Raw genomic sequence first — 22,014 nt, forward strand, 5'->3', positions numbered from 1 at the left:
TTTGTCACAGTGTCTGCACTTGTATGGTTTCTCTCATGTGTGGACTCGTTTATGCTTTTCAAGCTGACGTGCACTGATGAAGGATGACCCACACTGATCGCAGACATGCTTTTTAACGCCACTGTGAATGACTTCATATTGTTTGAAGTGCTTTGAAGTGCTTTCTTTACAGTAGTTCATTTCGTCTCCAGTGTGTCTACGTTGATATATTTTCAGAGTCCTTCAATGACTTCAAGTTTTTCCACAAAGGTCACAACAAAAGTCTTTCCCGCAGCGATGACAGGGTTGAGAACTTGATCCATCTGTGTTGCTCTGCTTCTAAACAAAGACACAAAGACAGTGTAAGTCAGTCCGTCAACATTTTTATCCTGAACGTCGCCTGAGATAAAGAGCATCTCTGCCAAAGTCCAATTACATTTTACTGTTTACATTGTCACACTCAGCTCAATTTAATGTGCTATAAAAACCATAAGAGTAAAAACATTAAATTAATAGTTTAATGCTACAATAACAGTAATACAATTCTCAAACACTATCCCTCAAACAGTCGGGCTGACAACATAAAAACAAAAATACATACCTCACAGTAGCTGCACTTGTAGAGTCTTTCTAGTGTGGATCTGTTGGTGTGCTTTCAGGTAACGTGGAGATTTAAAAGTCTTCTCACACAGGTCACATTTATAAGGTCTCTCCTCAGAGTGGGTAAACATGTGACATCGTAACTCTGTGTTTGTAGCAAAGTGTTTGCCACACTGCTCACAGCAGTACACATCATGTCTGGTGTGAATGCGTAGGTGTGTATTTCGCCTCCCTATCTGGCTGAAGGTTTTTCCACAAATGTCACAGCTGTATGCCTTAATTCCAGAGTGGGTAACTAGATGGCTCTGTAAGCTGCTACTGCGAGTAAAAGCTCTGCCACACTGATCACAGCTGTACGCTTTAACTCCACTGTGGATGAGTTGGTGTGTTTTTAAGCTTCCAGAGTGGGTAAAAGACTTTCCACACTCGTCACAGCTGAACGGTCTCTCTCCAGTGTGGATGAGTTGGTGTGTTTTTAAGTTTCCAGAGTGGGTAAAAGACTTTCCACACTCATCACAGCTGAACGGTCTCTCTCCAGTGTGGATGAGTTGGTGTATTTTTAAGCTTCCAGAGTGGGTAAAAGACTTTCCACACTCGTCACAGCTGAACGGTCTCTCTCCAGTGTGGATCAGTTGGTGTGTTTTTAAGCTTCCAGCGTGGGTAAAAGACTTTCCACACTGCTCACAGCTGAACAGTCTCTCTCCAGTGTGGATGAGTTGGTGTGTTTTTAAGCTTCCAGAGCGGGTAAAAGACTTTCCACACTCGTCACAGCTGAACGGTCTCTCTCCAGTGTGGATGAGTTGGTGTGCTTTCAAGTTTCCAGATTGGGTAAAAGACTTTCCACACTCGTCACAGCTGAACGGTCTCTCTCCAGTGTGGATCAGTTGGTGTGCTTTCAAGTTTCGAGAGTGGGTAAAAGACTTTCCACACTCGTCACAGCTGAACGGTCTCTCTCCAGTGTGGATCAGTTGGTGTGTTTTTAAGTTTCGAGAGTGGGTAAAAGACTTTCCACACTCGTCACAGCTGAACAGTCTCTCTCCAGTGTGGATGAGTTGGTGTGTTTTTAAGCTTCTAGAGTGGGTAAAAGACTTTCCACACTCGTCACAGCTGAATGGTCTCTCTCCAGTGTGGATGACCTGATGCATTTTTAGGGAAGCTTTCACAGTAAAATCTTTCCCAAACTCGTCACAGTTGTATTTTTTTCTTCCACTTCTTTCTTCAACGAATTTGTCGGGCTCCTGAGAGCGTTGACTTCTCGATCCACGTTGGTCCTGCAGTGACAGAGATACAAACAGAGGCAGTGAGTTGTGGGAAATTCATTATTCTAACCGGCCTTTTATTAGTGGTATTTTGTGACCTTTTATTGAATAAGTAGTTATACTTCTTTTCATACACACATTGCAAATGTGCTCATGAGAGTTGGCATTCAGTCTTTTGAGGGTCAATGCAAACACACTTACAGACACAGATAAATATTAGACTTGTTTCTAGGGCAAAGGTGAGAGACATTTGGCCTGCAAAGTGTCTGTACGCCTGCCCAGTGAGATTAGCACATGATGTAAAAGAGTTTACCCACGCTTATTTACCCACGCTTATTAGCACAGAGGAGCATAGCTGATGCTATAGCAGTGGAACGGAAAATAGTTGGGCATTTTAAACATTCCGCCTTAGCCTACTCCCGCCTCGAGGACATTCAGGGACAGGTCAACCAGCCAAAAAAAGAGACTGCAGCAGGACGTACAGACGCGCTGGAACAGCACGTATTACATGCTCCAGTCCCTCATTGAGCAAAAGCGAGTTCTGGGCGTTTCTGAGCACGAACTCCCTGACTATCTCACCGCTCACCAATGGGCTCTTACGGAGACGACTGTTGCCATCCTCGCCCCCTTTGAGGAACTAACTAAAAAAGTGAGCAGCTACGACGCACTAGCCTCTGATGTCATCCCAGCTGTGACTGTGCTTGTGAGACTTCTAAACAGAGAAACAGACGAGTAAATACCTCTCATCCCCATGTAGCAGTGTGGAAAGTGAAAGTCTTTTTAGCTCAGTGTCACACATTATAGATGAAAACAGAAACAGTCTGACTGCTGATAATGCAGAAAAGCTACTTTTCTTATAAAAAAAAAAAAAAAAACCTGCCACTCACTTTTTCTCTCCATTAAGTGAGTCATCTTAGACTTGATGTTAATACCTACCTCAGTTGCACTGACTGCCACAGTTCTATGTTGGTGGATGTTGTTAGTTTATTCAAATATTGTGCACTAAATAGCAAAGATGTTTATTAATGCCCCTTGTGTTGTCCAAAGCGGCAGAGTTTACAATAAACTGAAAACAATACTTGAGTTGCACTGTCACTGTTTACATTTTTTTCTCATAATTATTTATTCTGTGATGTGTTGCATACAACATGCTTTTCATTTTAAATAAATGTGCTTAATTCCAAGTGTGAGTGAGTGAGTGAGTGAGTGAGTGAGTGAGTGAGTGAGTGAGTGTGTGTGTGTGTGTGTATAGCGTAGTGGACTACACGCCTTTGGAACCCAGGATCGCACGTTCCATTCCTGCCTGGGGCGTCTGTATCCAGTAAGGGTCCTAAGGCTAGATCCCCTATGCTAAGCGAGCCTACCGCAGACATGAGTGAGGAGAAGGATATATATATATACTTATATATATATATATAAGTATATATATATATATATATATATATATATATATATATACACACACACACACACACACACACACACATACAGCTTCAAACGACGTGTGGACTATTAAATTAGTCGTTGACGAATTTGATTGTTGACGTAATCGAGACTAGCTGACTAATCGTGGCAGCCCTAATATATATATATCAATATTTTTCAATACACGTGTCCATATTTATGTCTCCAGATTGTTTGTATAGTGAGCCTTTAAGACTGTACTCTTGGAACAGTTTTTATTTTTGCTGCTTTTGTCTTACACTGTCAAATAAACACAGATTTGCAGCGTTTGTATGTGTGTGCAAAAGCAAATGTGCCAGGCCTCAAAGACAATGGGTGCTTTGCACAACAAAAGCAGGATGTGAATCGAGCATATGACCTGTACAAATCTCAGCAGGGGTGATTAACACCTCGGGACTTTCACCAGAAAATAAAAAAGTCAGAAATTCTAGTAGGTGTTGGGTTCAGGGGATTTCTGCAAATTTGCGCAGGGTTAGTAAATCAAGTGTTGAAGTTAGCTCGGTGCTTACCTTTAGATGAGCCCACAAACCGAGAGAAAGTCCGTGATGAAGCTGCAACTCTTTCTCTCAGCTACGATCCAGGAGACAAGGGTGGGCGGATCGATGCAGATATTTATCCAGACGTTGGTAGTGGTTTTTGATCGGTACGTTAGTTTGTTTCTCTCCTGTAGATTCACTTCTTTACTCGCTGTGGATGAAAAAGCAGCTCTGTCTGGGTGAACACCTCTTCTTATGCGGCAGACGCACTTTGCTCCGCCCCCTTCTTCCTGCCCTGCTGGGATTTGTTACTGTGCCGTCACGTGACTCAGATGCGCTCAGAAGACGCATTTGGACTGCAGAGAGTGAGAAAGAGGAGCAACATGTGGAGATATTTTATGACTGTAATTGAAAATGCTGGAGAACAGATGGAAGGCGTGTCAAGCCACAGGAGACCACAACAAGCTGTAGAGTTCAGCTTATTTTACCTCAGTTAAATGCTTTGACTGAAGTCTCACTGCACACACTCAAACTTAGTGTTTGTGTACACCTTGGTCATTATAACCTGACACTGATCAGTGCTGCTCTGACGATCACACTCACATCCATGTAATCATTTAACTGGGCTGATCTGGAGTTACTGCACAATGCTGAATGTGTCCTTACAGTACAGGGAATAACTCTCTCTGTGTTCCTGTAGAGAAACTCTGGGTTTGTGTGCTGACCAGCATCACTAACAGTAAGATACAAAGACTCACTCATACCTTTCCACACGTGTGACAAATTCAAAAAGCTGCTGAAACCTTTAGAACATCATAAACTACACATTGTTGTCCTCTTTTAGGATGGAACAGCTTTCAGATTTATTTACTCTTAAAAGGATAAAAGATCTTTTTAAGAATTTTGCATTCAAGACGAGAATGTTTAAATAAGTCATGTAAATGAGAATTTCAAAGTTGGTGGCTGCAGTATATACAAATTGGTGTATCTCAAAAATAAAACTATGAAGACACTCAAAATTAATTTGGAAACTGTTTTATGCAACTTTTTTACATTTACAATTTTGAGGGATGAACCTCTGAAATTTCTTTAACTAGAAATTTGTGTAAAAATACTTCTGTAAACATTTGGGATATAATGGTTGTATTGATGTATAGCAACTTGAAATACTCCCAGAAATGGCACTACAACATGTAAAAATATAACGATAAGCTCAGGCAGACTTGGTTCTGTGGTAGGTCTAAAGGGTTAAACTGCTTCCTCACATCTGCTTCAAGATTATGAAGGGTTGTAGTGGGAGAAGGTGGTGTGAAATCCTCATAGCTGTGGAGTGAGGGGGGAGCTCCTGTGGGTGAAGTCTTTGATGGTGGTGATGGCTCTGTGCTGGTGGGAGTGGGGAGGTGGGGGAATGATGGACCAAAGTGTCTCTATTGTTGGGGAAGGTGGAGGTGTCAAGGCTGCTTGATGTCTCATCAAACCAGCAGTAAAAGTCGTTGAGGGTGTTGGCCAGCAGCAGGTCGTCAGTGGAGTGGGGCCCTGTGCTTATATCCTTACTCTCATTTCCCTTAGCGTATCTGCAACATGCAACTTCTGTCGGTGCTGTGCTACTGGAAACTGAATTTCCCGGAGGAACCGAGCCGAGGGTTTAATAAAGGTCCATCCATCCATCGGACATTTGCACACATGCTTAAGAATTGCATTGAGCCCATTTCCTCCAAAGTAAAATTCTAGCTGCACATGTCCATGAAAATTTTTCCCACTGAGATGAGAGCCAGCACTGTTTTGCAGTATGTTTTAAGTTACATTGTTTTGAGTTTGTCATAAATATTTACTGCACAGTTTAAAGCACTTCTGAATTTTCCTGAATATTGAGTCTTTTTTGTGGTGAATTGTTTGTACCAACATAATTGATTCTGTTCATCTGGACGTGGCGTTTTCAGTGTTCCAAGTGACTTCTCAGTAAACAGTACATTTGCACACTGACGGAAAACAGCCCACGGAATGAACAATGGGCTGTAAGGTCAGTTTCTTCATCATTAATATGCAAATCATGACCATTGATCAAATTCCACGAGTACCCTTCACAGAGAGTTGGGGAATGGCTGCAATCCCAGCATTGTAAGATGGTGAAAGATGTACCCTTAGGGTTAGGGGCTCCAGATTGGACCCCCTGCCCTGCAATAATACATACAAAACCCAACAATCCCTTTGGTGACAATGGGAAGGAAAATCTCGCTTTTAACAGGAAGAAATCAGAAATCTCCGACAGAACCAGGTTCAGGTTCTTCTTTCACCCCACAGACGGTTGGGGTGAAAGAAGGAAGACAGGATAAAGACATGCTGTGGAAGACAGACAGAGATTAATAACAGATATGATTGAATGCAGAGAGGTCTGTTAATACATAGTGAGTGAGTAAGGTGACTAGAAAAGAAAAACTCAACACATCATGGGAATCCCCCGGCAGCCTACATCTATTGCAGCATAAATAAGGGAGGATTCAGGGTCACCTGGTCCAGCCCTAACTATATGCTTTAGTAAAAGGGAAAGTTTGAAGCCTAATCTTCAAAGTAGAGAAGTGTAGAGTAGAGAGTGTCTGCCTCACCAATCCCAACTGGAAGCTGGTTCCACAGAAGAGGGACCTGAATGTCACGGTTCTGGGTCCGTTGGACCCAGTATTTTGAGTTTATTGTGTTTTGATTTAAGTTTGCATCAGGGATTGTGTTCTTGTTCTCTTGTCATGTTATGGTGATGATTATGATTTCTATTATTAGAGTTCCATGTTTCTGTTTATCTGGGTTTACGATGTGGGTTTAGTTTCATATGTCATTTCCTGTCTGTCTCTCAGTGTCAGGTCTGCGTCTTGGTGTGGTGTTCTCATTTCCTGTTTTATTGTGAAGGTCTGGGTCTCATGTGAGTGTGTTCAGTTTTACCTTTGTCTCGTCTTGTTGATTATTCCCAGCTGTGTCCACCACCTGTGTGTAATTCCCCTGTGGTTCTCTGTGTATTTAAGTCATGTCTTCCGTCATTGTTGTTGCTGGTCCGTCTGTGTTTCCACCCTGCTTCATCTGTGTGTTTCCCTGCTGTCCATCATCATTCTCCTCTGGTCGTTCTCGTTAAGGTTTGTGCTCTGTAGTTTAGTTTATCCCAGTATAGTTTAGTTCTAGCTCCTTTTGCCGTTTGTATTTACTTTCATGTTCAATAAACCACCTTCACACCTTCACGACTGCCTGCATTTGGATCCTCCTTTATTTTCCACACGGCTCACCTCACTCGCCGTGACAGTACGGACCAGCCAGATATGGATCCAGCGGCATTCACCCCACCCACGGAGCTTCGGGACCTCATCACGAACTCCGCTTCAAAAATAATCAACCTGTGGCTAGAGCATGAGGGAGAAGCATTCCTCCACGTTCTGGAAGCCAGACTGCAACAGCTGCTCACGGATTATCCCTGGCTATTGGACTCACTACACCCACTCGTGCAAGACTTCATCCTTCACGAACTTCACCTACACCCACCAGCCGCTACCGCTTCCCAACTCAGCCGGACGCCGGAGGTTTTGCCCGGCCCGCCGGAGGTTTTGCCCGGCCCGCCGGAGGTTTTGCCCGGGAGGAAGCGACGATCGCGCCGTCGGCGCGTCGCCCCACAGCTGGAGAATAGGACTTCAGAACTGCCGGCTGTGGTGAGTGGAAAAGACGCTCTGTCTGTTTCACCAGTTCATATGACTGTTTATACCGGGGCTGTGTTCGTTGAGTCAGCTGCTCAGCCGGTAGCTCGGTTAGCTGCCCAGCAGTCGCTAACTCAGTCAGCCACTCACTCATCACCTCCATTACAGTCACAGTCAGACCCAGTAGACACCATGTTACAGTCCATAGCCCAGTCAATAGCTCAGTTGGCAAGAGATTCATCAGCCTTATCAGTTCAGCCAGCCACTCCACCACCTGTTACTACTTTGCTACCTGTAGTTCAGTTGCCACCAGTTCAGCAGCCTGTCCACTCACTTACCCAGCCTTTATCCTCACAGCCTCATTACAAGCAGGGAACACACTTCACACAGACTTTAACTGGTTCAGTTAAACTGGCCATCTCAGAGACAGTTGCTCCCTCTAGGGCCTCCCCAGAGGCTGGGTGCCAGTCACCAGCCACCTCTGGACCCCTAGAGGTCGAGATGCTAGCACCAGTGGCTTCATTAGAGGACTTTACTGAGCAGTCTCAGCCGTCATCCCCTGCTGAGAGCTCCAGTGAGTCCGCCCCTCTACCCCTGTCCTCTGCTGGAGGACCAGAGGGACCCATTCAGCCGTCAATCTCAGCTGGGGGGCCCGAGGAGCCCGTCCAGCCTCATGTTTCGTCTGCTGGGGGTTCGGGAGAACCCAGCCAGCCTCAAGTGTCTTCTGCTGGGGGTTTAGGAGAACCCAGCCAGCCTCAAGTGTCTTCTGCCGTGACACTGAAACCTCAAGGCTCTGCCTCCCATTCTACTTTTAAATACTCTAGGAACAACAACTAAGCCCTGTCAGTACTGCAGCATTTTGGATTAACTGGAGGCTTCTCGGGGAGCCAAGACCAAAACCCAAAGTGGGTTTTGGTCAGTGATTGTTGATCAATGGTCATGAGAATTTGCATAATTATGATTGTCTGTGAAGGTTCTCAGTCATCCAGGTCATCGTAGTCAAAGGAGCTTGCAAAGAAAAGTGTCTGGACTTCACAAGTTAAAGAAGTCCAGACGCTTTTCTTTGCAAGCTCCTTTGACCATAATTAAGATTAAGGAACTGACCTTCCAGCCCATTGTTCCATCAGTGGGCTGGTTTCAGTCATTATGCAAATGTCCTGTTTATAAGATTGAAACCTGCAGTCAGCTGAGACTGAAGAAGTCACCTGGATGAGTGACGACGTTCTCCCACAAAACGCTACGTCCAGATGAACACAATCAACTTTTGGAGATTTACTTACCTGGATGATTGAGAATGCATCAAGACGATATATTGTGGTGGTTAATGTGCAGCTCTTGGTGATTTGGGAGAATCATGTTTTTAATCATGTTGTGGATTGAATGTTGGGTTTTATTTTATTTTGTCTACAGACGTTTTTCTCACCTGTGATCGTTCAGATTGATTTGTTGAGTTGACTTGAATCACGTGAAGGTTTAAAGCTGCTCCTCCCCCAAAAATAATAAAGTATAATCATGAAGAATGTAATAATGTCTTCCTGTGTCAAACACAGCTGCAGTCAAAGCAGGAAGGAAAGCTGGTTCAAACTGTTGAGAGGCCCCATCATTAAAGCACAGGTAGATCTGGCTGAAATGAATGTTTAGCATCGAGGGAATTCAGATGTTCTGTTCAGTTTTCTTTCTATAGGTAAAGTTCACAGCAACAGTCGTCTTAAACTGATGTTGTGATCCACTGTATGGTTTATGATGGAGACACTGAGTCTGGTTCAGCTGCTTTGTTGGATTCTGTATGTTAAAGAGTCTGTTTACATGGTGGAGGGGGTGGGGGCTGAAGGTGTACTTTGGGAGTCATACTGTTGTGATACTGGGGAGAAAAGGGTAGGGTTTGATAGACTCAACCATTACACACAAAACTTCAAAAACCGGTGTGTGAGGCTTCTAGCTGTGTTGTTCAGCAATAAACTCATCTACAAATGTGTTAGTAAAGAGTGACTTGTACTTCTGTCCCATTAAACAGTGGTTTAACAAATTTCACTGCAAACTATAAAAGGAATCTGGATTGAAATAGGACATAGTAGTGATGGATTAAATGCAGGAAACACTAGTATAAGGTGTCTATGGAACAAATCTCCTTCAGCGCTCAAATGACCAAAGTGAGGCCTGCAGGCGTTTCTCTCAGTTGGTTGTGTTCAGGGAAAAAGCAGCTAAATACACTGAGACTGCTCCACATTGTTAGTGAGTTAACTCTGGATATCTGCAGGTTTGTCAAACTTGGAGTGAACAAAAGCAGAAAAACAGTAAAAGATGCAGACAGTGAAAGTCTGGTTTATTTCATGAACACAATGAAACATTTTACAGTCCACAGAGCAAAGTAGCATACATGATAAATAGATACACATAACACGGACAGTGAGAAGTAAAACTCGTCGTCTTACCACATGTTATATTCTGTAAACTTAAAATAAACCACAGAAATTAGAGTTTAGTGTTTTAAAGTCATTATTAAAAACATGAGTCAACATTACTGAAGTGACACTTTAACGATGCTTCATATCACAGTCTTTATGATGATAAAACATGTTCTCTCGTTAGTAGTTGTCTGCGCTGACACTTGTCATGAAAATGTCCTGAGCATGGGTTCCTCTTCAATCACCATTGATCATTAATAGGACGCACAAAAGATTTGTTGCATTATCCCCATAAACAACACGCTTTTATAGAAATCATTGTGACACAAATATTTAGATTCTTGTTTCACAACATGCACGAACTCAAAATCTTTAGAGTTTCATATTCATAAAGAAACCCAAAGAATACATTTATACCATTGTATGAGCTGCACTTCTTGTAAAAAACTGATTGGAAATGCGTTTGAGAAAAGCTCCTGCTGTGAGGGCACACACACACACACACACACACACAGAGGGAGAGAGAGAGAGAGAGAGAGATCATTACAGGTTTTTTACAGACGCTAGGACACATGTCTCAATACTTAGGTCACAAAACTCCTCACACAGTGAGCACAACAGAAGTCTATGTGGACTAAACTGAGGACCAGTTATCATTGTTTTGGCACAAAATGCATTCAATGACTACATCTCTCAAATTTCATGAATTATTTTCTCACTCAGACGCAACAACTGCCAAAAACCTTTGTACGTACAGGACATTTTGCATGTGCTTACATACTGTTTTCAAAACTGTTAAACTTATGGTCAAAACAATGCAAAACTTAAAAAGACAGCAAAATCCAACAGCAATATTTTATTGAAACATATTTTAAATCTAAAAATGCAGTTTAACCAGCCACAGCTGATTCTCATTGTAGATGAACATCTACACAGGTGTTACTCCTTCAATTTCATTACAAAAGGAGACGACTGCTGAATAGGTTTGTTGTGTGACGTAAACATGGACCCAGCCAGAAATGGAGAAGTGGCTGAAAGAGGAAGAAGAGTGGCTGGGAAGGGGTGAGGAATACATATGCATGGTGGAAGAAGAATAAGAGGAAGATCAAGAGCTGTAGTCTCAGATGAGATCAGAGCTACTGTAACTGATCATGTAGTAAATCATGGTCACTCAATGAGAGGCTGGTCAGAGAGTGCAGCCAAATCTGCAACGCTCTACAGTGGCATCTAGTGTTAGAGTTTTCCAGCAAACCAACAGGTAACTTGTATTCTGCAGGGCATTTGCACATTTCAGAAGTAAATAAGCTTTTGTGTAATTGTTGTTGCATTTCTGCTTAGGACTCAACGGTTACCTCACACAGGAGGGAGAGGACAGATGTTCACTGATGTGCAGGAAACTGCCATTGTTGATATGGTCATCAGAAACATGGGATAAAACTCACTGAAATTAGACACAGAGTCTTGGCAGACAACGTTACTTTTGCAAACATTCACAGTGTAAGCATAACAACAATTTCTAGAGTCCTGAAAAACATCAGGTCAGGATGAAGCAGTTGCACACTGTGCCTTTTGAGAGGAACTCTGAACATGTCAAGCAACTCAGGAACCAGTATGTCCAGGTAAGATCAGAATGAAATACAGATCTGTTTTTGAACAAAACCAAACACACACAAAGACAATTTTACAAATTTACTACTGTAACAGCTTATGTTGCCTTGTGGATTTATGTTAGAGAGTCATGGAGATTGAAGGCAGGTAAACGCACCACATTTTCATCTTGGTGGATGAGGCAGGTTTCAACTTGGCCAAAGCACGGCGACGAGGGAGGAATGTGATTGGGAAGAGCGCCACAGTGAATGTCCCGGGCCAGAGGGGTGCCAACATCACAATGTGCGCAGCAATATCCACTGATGGACTGCTGCTACACAGACCACTGATTGGGCCATACAACACGGAACGGCTCCTTGCGCTCCTGCATGATCTCTATGGTCGGGTTGTGCTAGGTGAGGAAAGGGATGCGGAGAAAAGGAATGAGCCAACATTTAGAACTGTATGGGACAATGTGGCATTTCATCACTCCCGTGCAGTCACCGAGTGGTTTGCAGCCCATCCCAGAATGGAGTCTCTTTTCCTCCCACCTTACTCTCCATTCCTCAACCCCATAGAGGAATTCTTTTCCTTGGTGGAAGGTTTACGACAATCATCCACATCAGGGGTGCCCAATCCCGGTCCTCGAGAGCTACTGTCCTGTAGCTTTAAGATGCGTCCTTGTTTCGACACACCTGAATCAAATGATGGCTTGTTATCAGGCCTTTGCCAAACTTGATGGCACGCTGAAGAGGTAATCAAACCATTTGATTCAGCTGTGTTGCAGTAGAGATGCATCTAAAAGCTGCAGGACGGTAGCTCTCGAGGACCAGGATTGGGCACCCCTGATCCACATGATCAAATGTCCCTCCTGGATGCAACGAATGCTGGATGCCTGGAGATATCAGCAGAAGATTGCCAGGGATGGATCAGGCATGCCAGAAGATCCTTTCCTAGGTGTATCGCCCTGGATGACATAAGATGTGATGTGGATGAGAACCTGTGGCCAAATGGAGAAGACCAAGTAGATTAGCATTACTATTGTATGTGTATCAGTGGATGGTGTGTATACAAATTCTTGTATTTTGGGAATACTTAGTGCAAAAACATAAAAATACATAAACAAATATTAACGAATTCTGCATGATGTCTGATTCATTCCAGTAACATATATTGAAATTATAAACAGATGTGTCCTTGTTTTACACAAGAAAACACTGTAATGCTACATGTTGTTAGTGTTTTTTAGGTCATTGTTTTGTGGGTGACAAAGTGTGTTTGTCGGCTGTCAATCTTTGCTAGTGTTCTGGAAGAATGAGTTTATTTGAGACCTGAATAAAGTGTTTTGGTAGTTGTAGTGCATTTTGAATGTGAAATGAACTGCTTTGCCAAGCTGAGGGTCAGTGAGGAGAATTGTGTGAAGAGTTTTGCAAAAGTGACCTAAGTATTGAGACATGTGTCCTAGCGGCTGTATGTTTCCATTATTTTCCTGTAAAATGAATGTGTGACAGTTACAGTAATGAGTGCTTCTATTTTTGTAGGACACAGAGACGACCACCTGGTGGAGGCAGGTTAAGGCTTTTGTGTTTATCGTGTGACAAGGGTTTTGAAGGGGAGAACCATAGGCAACCTAATTGTTTTGGAACTATTGTTTTGAATTAATTGTACCAGTGTGCAAAACTCTGTTGTAGTGTGTGTGTTTTTGAGGGCTTGTGTTTGATGTCTGAGGGCAAAGTTTGGTTTTTCAGCAGGAGTGAATAGTTTTGGGTGTAGAGCTTCATTTTGACCTGGAAATAGGATGTTTGGGAAATTGAGTGAGATGTTATGGATTTGTGTTTACTGTTGTGAGGATATGAGGCGTAGTTTCAAGAAATGTGTTTTAGCAATCGAGAAAAACTGTAAAAACAATTCAGCAGACCCTCAGAGTGCAGATACAAACTGTTTTCAGCTGTAGAGGTACGCTTCATGTACTTATCAACATACAGTTCAGAGGCTGGCATTAGAGTGCATTGGTGCTTGGGCATCTTTTATTTAGCATGGTTATACCATTGTGAATGTAGCTATAGAAACATGCTCAAGAGTCTATCATATGTTTGACATGCAACTAAAAATTCAAAAATATGTTTTTAAATCAGTAACTTTGCAAATTTAGAGGAATTGTTTTCGGACAACATGTGTGTCACATTTTAAACGGGGTTTGAATAATCAGCACTGACATACAGACATTTATGCGCTGGGTATAACAGACACGCTTACCGTGTGAAAGGCCCGCTGATGTCTTGGAGCAGAGAAACACTCTGTATTGTTGCTTTTCTCTATTGTATAAGCAGCGCCCGAGTGTCAGAAACGCTCTGTGTGGGAAGCAAAGTTGGCCACAAATGACTAAGATGTTGGTGTTAACATGTCTTTTTATTTCATTCACACAGACAATGAATACTGAACAACATACATTAAACCAGGGGTCTCCCAGCCCAGTAGTTACCAATCATGCGAAGCATGCCTGGTTTAACCTGACGGGCATAACTACTTGCTTCTAACAGCAGCGCAATGTTGTCGTTAATTGTGCATACTATGTGTTGTGATGATCTCAGTTCAGTCATGGTGTGTTCTGCAGTCCTGCTGAATTGTTCCAGTCCCATTGACTGTGTATGAGCGTACAAACAGGCGTCTGGCGGGGATGAATCGGAATGTCTTGAGCCTTAGCATCACATCATCATAGTGTGTGTCAAAGTAATACTCGGGCAATTCGAGCAAGCAGCTGTGTTGCAGTTGACTGGGATGAGCTGTTTGACATCTGTAGCATGTTTCCTGTAGAAAGGCGTTTAGCACCAACATCACCAGGTGGTTGGTTGCAAGCTTGATGTCGATAATGGTTTCCTCACACAGACCTTATCCTGTAGGATCCTGCACAACTGTGGGGGGGGGGGGTCTGGATTAGCAACCATGGTGGTGGGGAGTCTGGCGAGTCTGAGAGGTCCCATGTTGCATGTCTCCCTCTGAAAAATGAGAACAATAAAAAAAAAAAAAAAAGTACAGCTATATTACTACCGGCTTTCTATCCGGCTGAAAGTTTTTCCACACAGCTGTATGCTTTTATTCCAGAGTGGGTAACTAGATGACTCTGTAAGCTCTTACTGTGAGTAAAAGCTCTGCCACACTGATCACAAGTGTACGCTTTAACTGTGGATGAGCTGGTGTGTTTTTAAGTTTGAAGTCTGCGTAAAAGACTGACTTTCCCAAGCTTTGAGCGCTGACTTCTCAGTCCACGTTGGTCCTGCAGTGACAGAGATACAAACAGGCAGTGAGTGAAATGCAGTCGTGGAACAAACTGAACCTTCAAACGTCCTCAATTAACACTAGTTGTAAACCCCAGGCTGGTGATGTGAAGTTCATGAACAAGTTTGCTCCAAAAGCCGATTCTTTGTAGCGAACGAGACAAACTGGCTTCTGCCACAAGGAGATAAATAATCTGCCCTACCGCACCCACTTCAACACCTTCAGCCCCCACCCCCTCCACCATGTAAACAGACTCTTTAACATACAGAATCCAACAAAGCAGCTGAACCAGACTCAGTGTCTCCATCATAAACCATACAGTGGATCACAACATCAGTTTAAGACGACTGTTGCTGTGAACTTTACCTATAGAAAGAAAACTGAACAGAACATCTGAATTCCCTCGATGCTAAACATTCATTTCAGCCAGATCTACCTGTGCTTTAATGATGGGGCCTCTCAACAGTTTGAACCAGCTTTCCTTCCTGCTTTGACTGCAGCTGTGTTTGACACAGGAAGACATTATTACATTCTTCATGATTATACTTTATTATTTTTGGGGGAGGAGCAGCTTTAAACCTTCACGTGATTCAAGTCAACTCAACAAATCAATCTGAATGATCACAGGTGAGAAAAACGTCTGTAGACAAAATAAAATAAAACCCAACATTCAATCCACAACATGATTAAAAACATGATTCTCCCAAATCACCAAGAGCTGCACATTAACCACCACAATATATCGTCTTGATGCATTCTCAATCATCCAGGTAAGTAAATCTCCAAAAGTTGATTGTGTTCATCTGGACGTAGCGTTTTGTGGGAGAACGTCGTCACTCATCCAGGTGACTTCTTCAGTCTCAGCTGACTGCAGGTTTCAATCTTATAAACAGGACATTTGCATAATGACTGAAACCAGCCCACTGATGGAACAATGGGCTGGAAGGTCAGTTCCTTAATCTTAATTATGGTCAAAGGAGCTTGCAAAGAAAAGCGTCTGGACTTCTTTAACTTGTGAAGTCCAGACACTTTTCTTTGCAAGCTCCTTTGACTACGATGACCTGGATGACTGAGAACCTTCGCAGACAATCATAATTATGCAAATTCTCATGACCATTGATCAACAACCACTGACCAAAACCCACTTTGGGTTTGGGTTTTGGTCTTGGCTCCCCGAGAAGCCTCCAGTTAATCCAAAATGCTGCAGTACTGACAGGGCTTAGTTGTTGTTCCTTGAGTATTTAAAAGTAGAATGGGAGGCAGAGCCTTGAGTTTTCAGGCCCCTCTTCTGTGGAACCAGCTTCCAGTTGGGATTGGTGAGGCAGACACTCTCTACTCTACACTTCTCTACTTTGAAGATTAGGCTTCAAACTTTCCCTTTTACTAAAACATATAGTTAGGGCTGGACCAGGTGACCCTGAATTCTCCCTTATTTATGCTGCAATAGGTGTAGGCTGCCGGGGGATTCCCATGATGTGTTGAGTTTTTCCTTTCCAGTCACCTTTCTCACTCACTATGTATTAACAGACCTCTCTGCATTCAATCATACTTAATCTCTGTCTGTCTTCCACAGCATGTCTTTATCCTGTCTTCCTTCTTTCACCCCAACCGTCTGTGGGGTGAAAGAAGAACCTGAACCTGGTTCTGTCGGAGATTTCTGATTTCTTCCTGTTAAAAGCGAGATTTTCCTTCCCATTGTCACCAAAGGGATTGTTGGGTTTTGTATGTATTATTGCAGGGCAGGGGGTCCAATCTGGAGCCCCTAACCCTAAGGGTACATCTTTCACCATCTTACAATGCTGGGATTGCAGCCATTCCCCAACTCTCTGTGAAGGGTACTCGTGGAATTTGATCAATGGTCATGATTTGCATATTAATGATGAAGAAACTGACCTTACAGCCCATTGTTCATTCCGTGGGCTGTTTTCCGTCAGTGTGCAAATGTACTGTTTACTGAGAAGTCACTTGGAACACTGAAAAGCCATCACCACCATCAAAGACTTCACCCACAGGAGCTCCCCCCTCACTCCACAGCTATGAGGATTTCACACCACCTTCTCCTACTACAACCCTTCATAATCTTGAAGCAGATGTGAGGAAGCAGTTTAACCCTTTAGACCTACCACAGAACCAAGTCTGCCTGAGCTTATCGTTATATTTTTACATGTTGTAGTGCCATTTCTGGGAGTATTTCAAGTTGCTATACAGCAATACAACCATTATATCCCAAATGTTTACAGAAGTATTTTTACACAAATTTCTAGTTAAAGAAATTTCAGAGGTTCATCCCTCAAAATTGTAAATGTAAAAAAGTTGCATAAAACAGTTTCCAAATTAATTTTGAGTGTCTTCATAGTTTTATTTTTGAGATACACCAATTTGTATATACTGCAGCCACCAACTTTGAAATTCTCATTTACATGACTTATTTAAACATTCTCGTCTTGAATGCAAAATTCTTAAAAAGATCTTTTATCCTTTTAAGAGTAAATAAATCTGAAAGCTGTTCCATCCTAAAAGAGGACAACAATGTGTAGTTTATGATGTTCTAAAGGTTTCAGCAGCTTTTTGAATTTGTCACACGTGTGGAAAGGTATGAGTGAGTCTTTGTATCTTACTGTTAGTGATGCTCGTCAGCACACAAACCCAGAGTTTCTCTACAGGAACACAGAGAGAGTTATTCCCTGTACTGTAAGGACACATTCAGCATTGTGCAGTAACTCCAGATCAGCCCAGTTAAATGATTACATGGATGTGAGTGTGATCGTCAGAGCAGCACTGATCAGTGTCAGGTTATAATGACCAAGGTGTACACAAACACTAAGTTTGAGTGTGTGCAGTGAGACTTCAGTTAAAGCATTTAACTGAGGTAAAATAAGCTGAACTCTACAGCTTGTTGTGGTCCCCTGTGGCTTGACACGCCTTCCATCTGTTCTCCAGCATTTTCAATTACAGTCATAAAATATCTCCACATGTTGCTCCTCTTTCTCACTCTCTGCAGTCCAAATGCGTCTTCTGAGCGCATCTGAGTCACGTGACGGCACAGTAACAAATCCCAGCAGGGCAGGAAGAAGGGGGCGGAGCAAAGTGCGTCTGCCGCATAAGAAGAGGTGTTCACCCAGACAGAGCTGCTTTTTCATCCACAGCGAGTAAAGAAGTGAATCTACAGGAGAGAAACAAACTAACGTACCGATCAAAAACCACTACCAACGTCTGGATAAATATCTGCATCGATCCGCCCACCCTTGTCTCCTGGATCGTAGCTGAGAGAAAGAGTTGCAGCTTCATCACGGACTTTCTCTCGGTTTGTGGGCTCATCTAAAGGTAAGCACCGAGCTAACTTCAACACTTGATTTACTAACCCTGCGCAAATTTGCAGAAATCCCCTGAACCCAACACCTACTAGAATTTCTGACTTTTTTATTTTCTGGTGAAAGTCCCGAGGTGTTAATCACCCCTGCTGAGATTTGTACAGGTCATATGCTCGATTCACATCCTGCTTTTGTTGTGCAAAGCACCCATTGTCTTTGAGGCCTGGCACATTTGCTTTTGCACACACATACAAACGCTGCAAATCTGTGTTTATTTGACAGTGTAAGACAAAAGCAGCAAAAATAAAAACTGTTCCAAGAGTACAGTCTTAAAGGCTCACTATACAAACAATCTGGAGACATAAATATGGACACGTGTATTGAAAAATATTGATATATATATATTAGGGCTGCCACGATTAGTCAACTAGTCTCGATTACGTCAACGACTAATTTAATAGTCCACACGTCGTTTGAAGCTGTGTGTGTGTGTGTGTGTGTGTGTGTGTGTGTGTGTGTGTGTGTGTGTGTGTGTGTGTGTGTGTGTGTGTGTATATATGTATGTATGTATATCTATCTATCTATATCGATCTATATCTATCTCAATAAATATATATATATATATATATATATATATATATATATATATATATATATATATATATATATATATATATATATATATCAGAAAGGGTTTTATTGCCAAATGTTGAGCAGGTTTACAACATTAGGAAATTGCTGCGGTGCTTCAGTGCAAACATACTGTCATAGAAAAATAAAAATAAGAGTAAGAATTAAAAGTGCTATGTAGAAAGATATGTGCATGAGATATACATGAGATATATACATGAGAATAAGAATAAAAAGTGCTGCGTAGAAAGATATATACATGAGTGCAGGTGGTGATCAGTGCCAAACATGGAATGATGCAGTGACACAGCGTAGGGTCATGTGTTAGTGGCGGGGACAGTCATATGGTTATTGTTCATGTGTCCAACAGCAGAGGGGAAGAAACTGTTCTTATGGCGAGAGGTTCTGGTGCGAATGGACCGGAGCCTCCTGCCTGAGGGGAGCAGGTCAAACAGACTGTGTCCAGGGTGAGAAGGGTCAGCTGAGATCCGAGCTGCACGCCGCAATGTCCTGGAGGTGTACAGGTCCTGCAGAGATGGGAGTCTGCAGCCAATCACCTTCTCAGCAGAGCGCACAACACGCTGCAGTCTCTGTTTGTCCCTGATAGTGGCTCCAGCGTACCACACGGTGATGGAGGAGGTGAGGATGGACTCGATGATTGCAGTGTAGAACTGCATCATCGTCCGTGTTGGCAGGTTGAATTTCTTCAGCTGCCTCAGGAAGTACATCCTCTGCTGGGCTTTCTTGATGACGGAGGTGATGGGGGTGTCAGTCAGGATGATGGGGGGGAGTGGGGCTGTGTGCTTCCTGAAGTCCACAATAATCTCCACTGTCTTCTGGGCATTCAGCACCAGGTTGTTGTGGCTGCACCAGGACACCAGACGTTCAACCTCCCTCCTGTAGTCAGACTCATCATATATATATATATTAGGGGCTGCCAGAGTGATTGGAACAGATACTTCTTTGTCACAAAAAACATTCATGAAGTTTGGTTCTTTAATGACTTTATTATGGGTTAACAGAAAAAAGTGATCACATCTGCTGGTTCAAAAATATACATACAGCAGTGCTAATATTTGGTTACATGTCCCTTAGCCATTTTCACTTCAATTAGGCGCTTTTGGTAGCCATCCACAAGCTTCTGGTGGAATCTTTGACCACTCCTCTTGACAGAATTAGTGCAGTTCAGTTAAATTTGATGGCTTTCTGACATGGACTTGTTTCTTCAGCATTGTCCACGTGTTTTCAATGGGGTTTAAGTCAGGACTTTGGGAAGGCCATTCTAAAACCCTTATTCTAGCCTGATTTAGCCATTTCTTTACCACTTTTGATGTGTGTTTGGGGTCATTGTCCTGTTGGAACACCCAACTGCACCCAAGACCCAACCTTCATGCTGATGATTTTAGGCTATATTGAAGAATGTGAAGGTAATCCTCCTTCTTCATTGTCCCATTTACTCTCTGTAAAGCACCAGTTCCATTGGCAGCAAAACAGCCCCACAGCATAATACTCCCACCACCATGCTTTATTGTAGGCATGGTGTTCTTGGGGTCAAAGGCCTCACCTTTTCTCCTCCAAACATATCGCTGGGCATTGTGGCCAAAAAGCTCGATTTTTGTTTAGTCTGACCACAGAACTTTCCTCCAGAAGGTCTTATCTTTGTCCATGTGATCAGCAGCAAACTTCAGTCGAGCCTTAAGGTGCCGCTTTTGGAGCAAGGGCTTCCTTCTTGCACGGCAGCCTCTCAGTCCATGGAGACGCAAAACACGTTTAACTGTGGACAATGACACCTGTGTTCCAGCAGCTTCTAATTCTTGGCAGATCTGCCTTTTGGTGATTCTTGGTTGACTCTTTACCCTCCTGACCAATTTTCTCTCAGCAGCAGGTGATAGCTTGCGTTCTCTTCCTGATCTTGGCAGTGACGAAACAGTGCCATGCACTTTATACTTACAAACAATTGTTTGCACTGTTGCTCTTGGGACATGCAGCTGCTATGAAATGGCCCCAAGTGACTTTCCTGACTTGTTCAAGTCAATAATTCACTTTTTCAGATCCATGCTGAGCTCCTTTGACTTTCCCATTGTAGCATTTGTGGGCGTTTGTATCCAATGAGCCCTATTTAACTGGTCTAAGAGAAGTCACCAGCTGTCGTCACTCATAATCACTCACAAGAAGTTAAGAGGCCATGCTATGAAGCTCAGTTCACTGACAACTTTCTAAGTCACCAAAATTGCTAATTCATGTTGCTGTATGTATATTTTTGACCCAGCAGATGTGATCACTTTTTTCTGTTAACCCATAATAGAGTCAATAAAGAACCAAACTTCATGAATGTTTTTTGTGACAAAGAAGTATCTGTTCCAATCACTCTATCAGAGGAAAATCAGAGTTTTAGAAATAATGGGACACTCGGTAGAGCCATTATGTTATATTGTTTACAAGTGTATGTAAACTTTTGACCACAACTGTATATGTGTGTGTGTGTGTGTATGTGTGTATATGTACATACATACATACACATATATATATGTATATATATGTGTATATGTACATACATACATACACATATATATATGTGTGTGTATATATGTGTGTGTGTGTATATATATATATATATATATATATATATATATATATATATATATATATATATATATATATATATATATATATATATATATATATATATATATATATATATTAGTGTGTATTAGGGGTGCAAGGATACACAAAATTCACGGTTCGGTTCGATACTTTGGTGTCACGGTTCGATATTTTTTCGATACAAAAAAAATTGTTCATGCCTTTTTAATTTGTCATTTATTAAAATTATAAATATATATTTTAACACAAAAGTACAGTTTTTAAATTTAACCCTAACCCTTGTGCGTGTTTTTTATTTTGACAGCGAATACGCACCTGTGGACCACTTATGTGCAGCCCTGGTTATTTAGCTTGTCATATTGCAGCCACAGAAATTCTTTTGTCCATGAAACCATAAAGCTGCACTTTCTTTTTGCCTTATAGTCTGATTTGTCATAACTTCTCCGTTTTGTGGTAAGCTTTTCTTTGGCTGTCACTTCTTCACCCTGACCTGTCTTATTTGGCTCAGCAGAACTAAAATATATATCTGTCTGTGAAGGTTCTCAATCATCCAGGTCATCGTAGTGAAATATATATCCTGCCGCACTCACATAAGCTCAGCGATTCTCTGCGCGATCAACCTCTCACATGTTTAAGCTGCGGGAGATTTCACTTGTCATGTTTGCATAGTAAGCTAACAATTAATAAGACGATGTCAGAGGAATTGGTGCACAAATTATCATCACTCACAGATCAGTGCTGTCGCTCTCTATACA

General features: G+C 42.3%; 1 protein-coding gene and 1 pseudogene across 2 annotated transcripts in view; one reads left to right on the forward strand and one right to left on the reverse strand.

The window, feature by feature from the left end:
• Positions 1–231: 231 nt before the first annotated feature.
• On the reverse strand, positions 232–4,054 carry LOC146566607 (uncharacterized; annotated as a pseudogene). Its single transcript, XR_014893979.1, has 3 exons — positions 3,812–4,054; positions 581–1,850; positions 232–318 (listed from the first exon to the last, which is right to left on the reverse strand). The product of XR_014893979.1 is annotated as an uncharacterized LOC146566607 (transcript).
• Positions 4,055–17,795: 13,741 nt separating this feature from the next.
• Positions 17,796–22,014, forward strand: part of LOC146566608 (uncharacterized) — a 183,448-nt gene continuing 179,229 nt past the window's right edge. The window contains exon 1 of the mRNA XM_085286158.1: positions 17,796–18,038. The gene's annotated coding sequence lies outside the window, so the exon portion shown is untranslated. The remainder of the gene's footprint in view (positions 18,039–22,014) is intronic.

This window comes from Mchenga conophoros, linkage group LG9 (genome assembly GCF_057382185.1).
Source record: "Mchenga conophoros isolate Kocher_MC1m ecotype Shallow Benthic linkage group LG9, M_conophoros_male_GT1.1, whole genome shotgun sequence".
NCBI lineage: Eukaryota > Metazoa > Chordata > Actinopteri > Cichliformes > Cichlidae > Mchenga > Mchenga conophoros.